This window comes from Haemaphysalis longicornis, unplaced genomic scaffold (assembly GCF_048455015.1).
Source record: "Haemaphysalis longicornis isolate Haplotype H1 unplaced genomic scaffold, Haemaphysalis longicornis Haplotype H1 scaffold_20, whole genome shotgun sequence".
In the NCBI taxonomy this organism is placed as follows: Eukaryota; Metazoa; Arthropoda; class Arachnida; order Ixodida; family Ixodidae; genus Haemaphysalis; species Haemaphysalis longicornis.
Genome location: NW_027526296.1, coordinates 5428712 through 5440257, shown reverse-complemented (window position 1 = coordinate 5440257; position 11546 = coordinate 5428712).

Genomic DNA, 11546 nt, shown 5'->3' with positions numbered 1-11546 from the left:
AAGGTGCCACAGTGGTCGTGCAGCGATACAAGTGAATATCTCATCGCTCGGATATAATGGAGACGATGAGTCTTCCGAGGAACTTAGAGGTTAGATTTAGATTCGTTGTACGGCTTTTAACCCGCCGACGCAACGCAGGTGATGAGGCGCGCCGTAGTAGAGGGCTCCGGATTCATTTTGACCACCTGGGGATCTTTAACGTGCGTTGAAATCTCATACACACGGGCGTTTTTGCTTTTCGCCTCCATCGGAAAAGAGGCCTCCGAGGCCGGGAAACGAACACGCGCCCTTGTGCTCAGCAGCGCAACGCCTTAGCCACTAAGCCACAGCGGCGGTTAAAGAGGTTAGATTAACCCCTCAAAGGCGGTTAACCCCTCATGCTTAAGAAAATCTAAGTGAGATGCAAAGACTTCTCCATATTTTTTTTCGCCCTTGATGAGAGATTGATACTTGCCTGGAATAGCGCCACATGATCACCCTTAAAGCGTCTCGTCCCGTTCGCAAAACAGGACACACTTCTTTACACCACTTCTATTGGTTCAGTCCGTCACCCACTGAACGCCTTATGGACGAAGCAGTCGAGGGAAGCAAAAATGAGTGTGCTTTCATCATATGCCGGTATGTTATAAACGGACATGACGCATTGAGATAATGATTTGTGACTCAAAAAACTTTGTGGCGCTCAAATGATGAGGCTTAAGCCGGGAAATCGTTTCCAGCCGGCTCTAAGCTATCGGTTTCAAGCGCATTGGGTTTGATCAATGGTCACACGACCTGCGCATTCACGGACCCAATGTATCAGAGCAGCCCCCTCGGGGAAGAGCATCGCGAAAAAGAGGGCGTCTTTGCTGAAATAACTCCGATCAACAATTTAAGCAAGAGAAAAAGAAGGAATTGTCCATTCCAGCTTGAAAATCAGGAGGATGAACCATTAAATGCTCCATGGCTCGGGTGCGCACCGCATCTTTAACCGGTTAAGAAAGAGCGCGTATGGCGAACTCGATCGATGCGCAAACACAGAGCAAGGGACCAAAACCATGTCACGGAACATCACTCAAGCACAAAGCACTTGCAGCCGCCAGCGCCAGCCCCCTCATAGCGAAAAAGCAATCACTCGACGGCGGGGACGGGGTGCGAACTTGCTACACGGCGGTTGCCCCGCAGCAAGGTGGTTATGTAGAAGCAGACGGGTGAGCGGGAGGAGGCTGTGACGCCACCCCGTCTGGCTGGCCGGCTCTCGGGGTCGAAGGCGGCGTCTGCCAGCGCACGAACCGGTTTCCACGCCGAAGACACTGCATGTCTTTGCCCCCCGCCGCTACGATGGCCGAAGCCGAGATTCACTGCAACCGCCTTGTGATCGCTGCGTGCACGCCGTGCGCAGACCAACGCCCTCTTAACAAAGCCTGCCAGACGGCCCCGCGTGCATAAATTTCTCCCGTCTGGATAAACGCGGGATAAGTCGTCAGAACCTGCAAATACAAAAATGGCTATAAAACCAGCCAGATTTTACGCCAGGTAACTCTGATGGCCTCATGGCACTCATGGCCTGACGTTTTTGCGCACAGCAGAACGCAAAAAATAAGTAGTGGCTTAGCTCGGCTATGCCAGGATATACGTAGCGTGAGTCATGGTTCGGCTGGCTATTCTTAGGTGTCCTGGTTGTCTACGATTAGCTGATTATCATGCTTACTGCCGTTAAAACGATTTCCAATCCAATCCAATTTAATCCAGTGCAGTCCAGTCCAGTCTCTGCTCCTCGCGCATGCGCAGCACGGCCCTTCAACGTCCATGCGAAACTGCTCAACCTCGGCCAGTGTATAGCTTACGCTATAAAATGCGTCTCAGTCTGAGTCAGGGTGCGACAGGTGGCACTGGTCCGACCACGTTGCGATGATGCAATTGGTCAGGGAAAAGTGTGACGCAAGTTAAAAACCAATGGTCGGCTACACTGCGATGGGCGGCTTCGCATGTTTTTCATCGGTTTTCGGGGTTGCGTAAAAGCTCAGGTTTTATTACGGCTTCTCACGTGTGCATCTCGCACGCACACATGCAAACGTGACATTAATAATAAGGCGGCCGGCGTTATTATGCTCAGCAGTGCCTCTCGTTTCAATAGCGGTGTTTTGCAGACTACGTAATGTTGCGTTTTACTACCTGGGCAGCGTGCCTTGTTATTTCCTACTTCGATGGCGCCCTTTTACCTTGACCTGGCGGTAAGCGACTGCGATCTCTCTGCCATATAGTATAACGATTTGTGGAGCGAAGAAGAAATAAATAAAACCCGAGGGGAAAAAACAAGCAAAGTGGTTGGTCTTCCTTCTAGCCACACAAGGCGTGGCATGCGGAAACTGCCATTTGGCGCTGCAAAACGAGTTTTCCTGCACCCGGTCGCGGCAGGTTAGATCACGACGCGATGGAAGAAGCGTCGCGGGCCTGGCAGTCTCCTCCGTAGGCGTCGCTGCGCGCCAGCAGGATTCCACGAGGCTACCGGCAGTGCTCGTGGTGGATCGGTTGGCATTCTGCATTGTCGGGACGGTGTCAATATAATGAAAAAAAATCACGCCATATCCACGGAATGAATGATGATAAGTGGGGCGAAGCTCGAGAGGGGGAGATCATCGGTAACCGTAACTCTCCCGTGAAAGTTCGCCCATTACATCATTAAGAAAGACGTAAGACTGGTGTGCGTACATTGTACAAATCAACTTTTATTTTCGGAGACAATGCTCCCAGGCCCAGACCTGGTGAAAGACCCCGCGCCATCGAGGACTACCCCGCACCACCACCACAATTTGTCACGTAGGATGGGACACAACGGTAAAGAAAGAACTTTTATTTAGGGCGAACTTGTGCCCGAACAAGACGAGAGGAAACGAGCAAAGGTCCTTGCGTCTCGTTCGATCTCCGAGAACGACTGCCTGCGTTCGTGGCGTGATCTCTTGCGTGATCTCCCCCTCGCAGTGCACGTGCGCTCGCGCCTCCGTTGGCGAACACAGACAAGCTCGCGCTCCCGGTGCCGAGTTTGCGCTGCCGGTTGCAGCCGGTTCTTGCGCGTGCAACGCGGCCCACTTTGCGACATCTCCGAAAGCATGCGGCGGTCACGTACCACGAGACACAAGGGATGGACAGACCCATGGCTTTAGGAGCTTCGCCCCTAAATATGCTGCAACGTCATCAGTCTCTGAATGAGCAACGGGAATGCATTCCACGTGTTGTAGCGCTTCTCCGTGACCGATTGAACTGAGTAGCACCATCAAGTTCAACTTTATAGCCTCTTTTAAATCCTCCTCACTATGAACACAGCCATCGTTGTGATAGACTATCATTGAAGTGTTCTTCAGGTACCTAGTGCATACTCATAATTAAAACAGCTATTTCGAAATATTGAGGGCTTGTGATAACCTCTTAATCGCATAATCCCTAAATCATTTCATAGTTGGGCAGTGGAAACACGAAGCAACTTTGCACTCGCCCGAAAATGCCAGCGTAGCGCAAAGTAACGGGGCGGATGGAACGGACGACCAGAAAGGCTACTACGCGTTGATGCAGCCAAGGGCTACCGCGGCCACTTCAAGCAAGAAATGTTGTATATTCACCGCATCTACGGGGACGTCATCCTACTCGAATAGCAGTCGTAAAGTATCACGAGGATGGCTTGGTGGGCTAGTTGGTGTAGCATCATAAAGGATTAACAGCGCACAAACATGACGACACAAGGAAGAAAAGACAGGACAAGCGCTGGACGTGGTAAAGTATATTAATTTCTGTGCCATTACGTCGGCAAGAAATAACCTTTTTTTTTTTTTTTTTGCAGCCAGACGGGTTCAGTTTGTGGAACAAGGCATATGAATAGCTGAAGGCACACAAGGAAAGTGATTCATAGACGCTGTGTGTACGACAGATGTTTCGTTAGAACCTCTATCAGACGATTCCTCAAAGAGAATTGCTCGGAACGAGCAACTTACCGGAGGAGTGTCCTCCAGCGCGAAGTTGCTACCAGAGCGGGGACTGTGGAGATTCAGCGATTTAATCGGACGTTACCAAGACAGTCACTGCCCTTTGGGTCCCGAATCGATATACTGCCAAGTTCAACCCTTCCTTGCTAACCATGTGAAGAACTTTGTAAACTTTGGACGTTGGAAAAAAATTTACTTTGTTGAGCCATTCTCGAAGAGGCTGCTGAACTTTTGGTGCTGAAATTCAAAAATAATCACCGGAACTATTGCGATGATTGATTGACCGATTGAAGGTCTTTAGCGCGCTGACACAACGCAGGCGATGAGGCGCGCCGTAGCGGAGGGCTCCGGATTAATTTTGATCACCTGGGGATGTTTAACGTGCGCCGAAATCTCGAACACACGGGCGTTTTTGCTTTTCGTCTCCATTAGAAAAGCGGCCCCCGCGACCGGGAATCGAACCCGCGACCTCGTGCTCAGCAGCGCAACGCCTTAGCCACTGAGCTACCGCGGCGGTTACCGGAACTATTGCGAGTACCAAGTACATATACTTGAATCTGTTGATTCCATAGCCGGTGTGGGTCGCAAGGGCTGCAGCTTACAGTAACCTTTCCTTAAATGACTCAGGACAAGCCAGAAGAACATTCCCTCGAGTTTTTATTAATTGGCAGTCACAAGGGAGAGCATGTCGTGAAGTCACCGCTTAACTTCCTCGACAACCATGGAGCTCCCTTTGAAGACCGCCATGGCTACTCATTCGGTTATGCAGCGAAAATAGCTTGCAAGCCCTCCGGCAAACGGGTGAAATTAAAAAAAAAAATTCCCCGGCCGGGACCTTTAAGAGGGCGTAACTGTTATACGCGAAAGAATTTGCCCCGGTCTCGCGTTTACGTAATCCGTTCTCTTGTCCCTTCGCTCGCCGTACCGCGTTCCTGAGCTCTCGTGTCTCTTAGTACAAAGCATACATATTCTGTGGGCGGCCACGTATAGCGGGTGCCGCTGAAGTACGCGCTACAGGATCCATTACACAGACTGACACGCGCGATGCAAGCAGAATGGGAAGGCGAAGACAAATGTGGCGGCACTACTTACCCGGAATCAGCGTTCTGCGTCGCTGGGATCCACCTCTCGCCTAATGTCACCTCAGCACCGCACGCACTACAGGCGAACTATGGCTTCTAACGAAACGGGCTGATGTAGCATATAGTGGTGTCGCATTCGGCTGCCCTATTCTATAATCAGAATACCTGGGCTTGAGTTTCATTCGAACTTAAATGCAACAAACTTTCGTTTCGAAATAATCGTTGAATTTTGTTAAAATTATTCCACATTCACAATTCTGGCTCCAACTGCGACATCTTTATGTTTCTTAATTTTTGCAGCAGGGGCCAGTTTTTGTACCCAACGACGCCAACGTCGCGTTTTCTCCCAATAGGGCGCTTAATTCTTTCAATCAGTGCTTAATGCTGAGATTCGGTGCTTAATGCTGAGTGCTTCAAATAATGTTTAATGCCTAAACATCAACCAGCATGCTAAATTCATCCTGCGCGCCGCGCACTCACTGAACGTGGTTGGGGTGGCTGCTGTAGATTCCTTTGGGCAAGCCGTTAGTTTTGTTCTGGTTTGTGCAGCCCATTTATGAATATCTAGCTGCGTCAACTGATCACTAAGCTGTGCTGAAGGCTTTGTTGAAACAAAACGAGACAGCCAGGCCCAAGAAAGCCTCAGATATGCGGTGCTCAGCTCCAACGGACTTACGTAGAGCTTTCGTGGACGGTAAAGAAAAACTGTTTCGATGTAACTCTTCTAAGATAAACATGAGTGAATATGAACGCAGCAAGATAAGTTTGTGCCCAATACATTAAACCTGATTTGGAGTAGGGGGGGTGGAGGTCTGCAACGCTTTAACACCCACCAGCAAGGCCTTTCAGAGTCCAAAACTGATATTGAACGCGTACATCGCTTCCATACAGGCCTGGTGAAATCGCTTGTTGATTATGTATGCGGCTTAAGAGATATACTCGGCGAAACTGAAAAGCAGGCGATGAAAGCGACGGAGAATGATTCCTCCCAGATAAAATTTTAAATATAGTACGTGGTACCGCAGCGCTGAATGCATGGACACGCTGGAACCGGGAGGCATACGATTCGTCAGCTAAATTCTTTTGCCAAACTTTGTACGTCCTAATTGACGACCTCCTGCGCGCTCTCGTTACTCGCTTGAACCCTTACAGCGAAGTGTGTTCGCAGTTTGCTCTTATCGCTGATCGGACTACCTTTTTTTTTTTCATAACTGGGGGGGGGGCTTCAGGAGATGAACCTCGCAAAAAAGTATGCGTTGCATCTGGATGGCATATTTTTCGTGTGATTTTGAGCCGTCGGTTTCATTCTACACTTGCGGAAACTTCGTTGCAGATGGCATGAAGTGTCGCTCTTGGGTTTTCACATTACTATTCGTATTTGACAAAACGGGCCAGCGAATAATCATTCAGCAAGATAAGATTCCTTAAGAAGAGACATTTATGAACAATGCCACGTATCTGCATCAGCTATTTGTCGCTGCTTAGCGTGAATACAGATTCTCAGAAGGGCCCAGACCTCATTAAGGAAGACTTCCAGCAAAAAGAAGAAAAAAAAAAAAAAGAAAACTATTGGAGATATGAAATAAATATTTTAAACATATCAATGTGTCTGCAAGGTTTATCTACAAGTGTAGAACTTTATTACATATTTCCTTCTTTATGCATAAAAATAAAACGTCCGTAAAAACGTTATTTCGTGAGAAGTGGTGTGTAAAAACATAAAATTGTGTAGCAAGAAAAGCTGTGTGAAAAGGAAATGGGATTTATTGTCTCATAAAACGGAAAATTGTGTTTGAAATATGTAAATTTAATTCCTGAATAAAAGTACCAACAGTGGAACAATATCTATTACTTATTATTTCAACGTGTTTTCAAAATAACATTGTTGTGCGAATTCGCTAACGACGTTTTCTTTTCTATAGGCACCGCTTTTTAAAAAAGAAGTTTAACTTCCTGCACAATGAAAACTGTAAACATTACTCTTCACATTAATTCCGCAAATAGAATATCGAAATGCAGCTTTTGTGGAAACCTCGCTTAAAGCAGCTTGAAGTGAGGGGCATGAGGTGCAAAAAAGCAAGTTGCCTTATAAGAAGACATTGTTATATTTCCGTTCTATTGGGTTCCTCATCTAATAAATAACATTTGTGCCGAGTTTTGTTCTTATCCGCAGCTAGAAAAGAAGAAAATTAAATTTTTGTCGCAACGGTGACCCATGGGCGTCGCCCAAACCGCGCACAAACGCTGGCTTTAGGTCGCATCTCAGGAGCAAGGCAAAGGCTTTGCAAGGAGCTGCAGCACTCGTCAGAAAACCTGTTTTTCACACTTTCTTATACACTTCACAACTCTGTCAAGAGTGCTGTGAAGAAATAACGTTAAATGAAAAACTGAAAGCGAATCAGTCAGTGCACTGCCGTGGTTCTCAAATGGGGATCTGCGGATCCCACGTCGTCCGCAAGGACATTTCAGGGGTTTGTAAAGCCCTCCCAGTAAAAAACCTCGTACCTCCCCCCCCCCCCCCCCCCCTCGCACCAATCTTTTCACCTTTTTGCAAAACTGCTGGCAAGGAGGAGAGGTGGCTTTGCTGCAGAACATGGGTGTTTCAACGTCGGCTTTTTGCACAACACGTGAGCAATGCAAGAAAGCCAGACACACTACAGGCGACTTTCTGGACGACTTCTTGGACGATTTTGGACGACTTCTAGTTGCAAGGGTAAATCGTTTGACTATATGACGCGCACCAGCAAGAAGGTCAGACACAAAATGCGGTAATTGAATAAGTCTGTAAAGGGGAGGAACAGCGCGAATTCTGACGAGACAAAAGACGAGGAACACGACCAACGCAGTGCTGAATTACAACTGGCCTATTTTTTCATGTTTGGAAACGGTGTAGTACCTTCAGATTAACCATGAACCAACTGGCCCAAGTATGGAACCTCGCAAAAATAATTGTTGGGGGCAATTTAAGCTTCAAGAGCCAATTGTTTCACATTGTGATACGAACCAACACGCTTCATTGTGGGGTTCCCCATCACTTTTTCGTGCCCAAAAGAGGTCCCCGGAACACGCATGGTTGAGGCCACTGCTCTAGTATGCGGAAGCGGCGGTGGTTGTGGTTTCAGTTTCAGTTTATTATTCGTAACAAAGTATGCAATGTGTGAAAAATATTATACAGAAAGGGGTCCCAGAGTTTGGCACTGTAATGGGACCCCTTGTAATTTAACGAGTAGAAGAGAAAAAAAAAACTTATCAGCAGTAGCGAAAGCTATGAACAGTGTTATTCTGAGAACACAGTAAATTAATACAACAAAAACTATACAAGAAAAATAACAGAGAAAGTCACAGTAAAATACTGTATACAATAGTTAGCGGTAAACTTACATTTAATATACATAAACACGGCAAAACACTGGGAATACGGTGGGAAAGCATTTCAATACAAAACATACTGCATACACCGATGTAAATGACGGCCTAGGACTCTAACACTTCAAAATGTACAGAGACGAAGTTAAATAGCTTACGATTGTTCAGATATGTATGATCGTAGTAATGATTTGAAGCGTGGAAGCGATAGCGCAGTTTTTACAGTGACGGGTAAAGTGTTCCAAAATTTAATGATAGCGAATCGCACAGTCTGTGAGCCGTAATTTGTGCGCACTTTTGGCAGCAAGAAGTTATTCTGCAGTGCAAACCGCGTAACATTTGGGTTAGTTAAATGATCGATGCCAATCACATAGAAGAAACTAGGAGTTTTAATTAAGCGATATGCGGTGATTCCCAAGTTGTACTTGATGAGTTCGTCTATGCGTAAAAGATTCAGCTGCAAGAAAAGGGGTGTAACGTGAGCATTGTAGGAACTGCGTGTGATGATTCGGACAGCTTGATTTTGTAGATGTTGCAGAGGAGTTACATGAGAGCGGTACGTTAATCCCCAGGACACCATACTGTAATTGAAGTGACTGTGGATGAAGGCGTAGTACAGGGTGGTGAGAGTTTGTGGTGAAAAGTAATGGCGGGCTTTTATTAGTGCCCTGATACCATATGCAGCCTTGTTTTTCAGCGAGTTAATGTGAAAAGTGAATTTGAGGAATGGGTCTAATTCAACACCTAAAAAGCTGCAGTGTTGTGATGGGTAGATGGCATGTGTGTTAACGTAAACAGGAGAAAGGGTACACCGGGCTCTGTTAGGGGAGCTGAATACCATATAATGTGTTTTCTGTGGATTAATGCATAATTTGTTTTCTTCGCACCAGTCGATTAGATTTTTAAGGTCAGTATTGAGCTGTGAGGTTAGTATATCTAGGTTTACATCAGAAGCGAAAACAGTGGTGTCATCAGCATATAAGAGGCAATTATTGATGGATGATAAACAGTTGGGAAGATCATTAATATAAAGAAGGAATAAAATTGGCCCCAAAATAGATCCTTGCGGAACGCCAATGTTATTAACTGTTGTAGGTGAAAGCACTCCCGATATACTAACTGTCTGCTCCCGATCAAGTAAGTAACTGCGAAGTAACTGTAATGGAGGTCCAGTAATGCCATAAAATGTTAATTTCTGAAAAAGTATGTTGTGGTCAATGGTATCAAATGCTTTACTGAAATCAATAAATACCGACCCAACAAATTTCCCCTCGTCAATTTTGGATTTTATCATGTCTGTTAAAGCAATTAAAGCAAGGTTAGTTGAGTACCCCGGTCGGAAGCCAAACTGTCGCGGGGATAGTAGGTTAAATTTTTGAAGGTAACTGGAAAGACGCTTTTCTATTAATTTTTCTAAGACTGTACTGAAAAAAGGCAGAATGGAGATCGGTCGGTAGTTGGTTATTATTGTCTTATTGCCCTTTTTAAAAACCGGAACAATTTTACTCCTTTTTAGTTCTTTTGGAAAGACTCCGGTCTTGAAAACTAAGTTTATAATGTGCGCAAAAGCATCGACTATGTAGTAAAGTATTTCTTTGATGTGAAACGATGAAATTTTATCGAGACCAGGACTAGTGTTTTTGATATTTAGGATTGTGCTGCGCACTTCGCTTGGTGACGTGGGGAAGATAAATAAAGACTGCGAAATGTGTCGATAGTTATCAAGGCGACGGGTTGTTGATAGGTTAGGATGAACAGAAAAGAATCTGCTGAAGGCATCTGCAACATCGGCAGGGTTAGTAAAAGTTTATTCATTGTAACGTATTTCAGTAATAGCGCTTTTATTTGTGTTATTATTCAAGAAAGAATTTATTATGCGCCATTGCTTCCCAACATTATTACCAGTTTGCGCTATCTGTTTCTCGTAGTACTCACGTTTGGCTTTTTTTAACAGTACGCCAAGCACGTTGCAGTATTTTTTGTAGCGAGCTTTAAGTGTAACATTAAATGGCTGTTTTTTCGTTTTTCTGTACAGGTTATCCTTCTTACGCATGCTCTTTAGCAAAGATTGTGTTAACCAAGGGTTCTGTGGCGAGGAATACTTTTTTCGGCATGATACGACTGATGTAGAGGAGGATAAACATGCAGTAATAATGGATAAAAACGTGGTGTACGCTACCTCGACGTCCTTAATTGACATTATAGGCGACCAGTCAGAGTTAGCTATTAGGCCCAAAAATTGCGCTTTGTCAAAGACGGTTTTGGTGAATCTATTATTACGATATGACGTAGGGAAATTAAAGCGGAGTGCAATAGGGTAGTGGTCGGTAATGTCTGCGCGTATAATGAAAGCATCGGGTGGGGACAGTATGTTCGTTAAGGCATGATCAATAATAGTTCCTGTATTGTTTACACAACGAGTTGGTTGGTTAATCAGTTGTTCAAACCCATACCCGTTAAAGCAGTTAATGTATTCTTTAACGTGCGAACATGTGTCATCTAAGAGATTAATGTTAATGTCGCCCATTATTATCACGTTTTTGTTTTCAAGAGAGATTGAATGAAGAATCCTTTCTAGTTCGGAGCAAAAATTAGAAACCGAGGAACTTGGAGAGCGGTAGATACTACCTATTATTCTGTGTTTATCAGTAACACTAAAACTACCGCGGTCTAATTCTACCCATACGGACTCACAATCTATTACGTTTAAATTAAAGTCATCCCTTCGCTTGTACTTGACGCTTGATAAAACGAATATTGCTGATCCCCCGTAACTGGATGAAGTGCGGTGACAGTATTCAGGACAATATGATGGAAACGAGAACAAGTTCTTGTCGGACGCGTTCAGCCACGTTTCGGAAACACAGATAGCTACGAATGGATGGGGAATGGAAGTTAAAAGGGAATAGCACTCGTCATGATGTTTTGGAAGACTTCGTGCGTTGAAATGAGCAACAGCACAATTGATAGATGAAGTCAATGATTGAAGTTGATTAGTTTCGATGTATGCCATTGCCGATTTCAGGGCATGTTATTTCAGTTAGTGAATATTCCGAGGTCTGCCTCATCACGAATCCGCAGCACTTTGCTGTCCTCGTGTTTTCTCGCCTTGATTAAGCAGTCGTCAGTCCATAAGAACTGC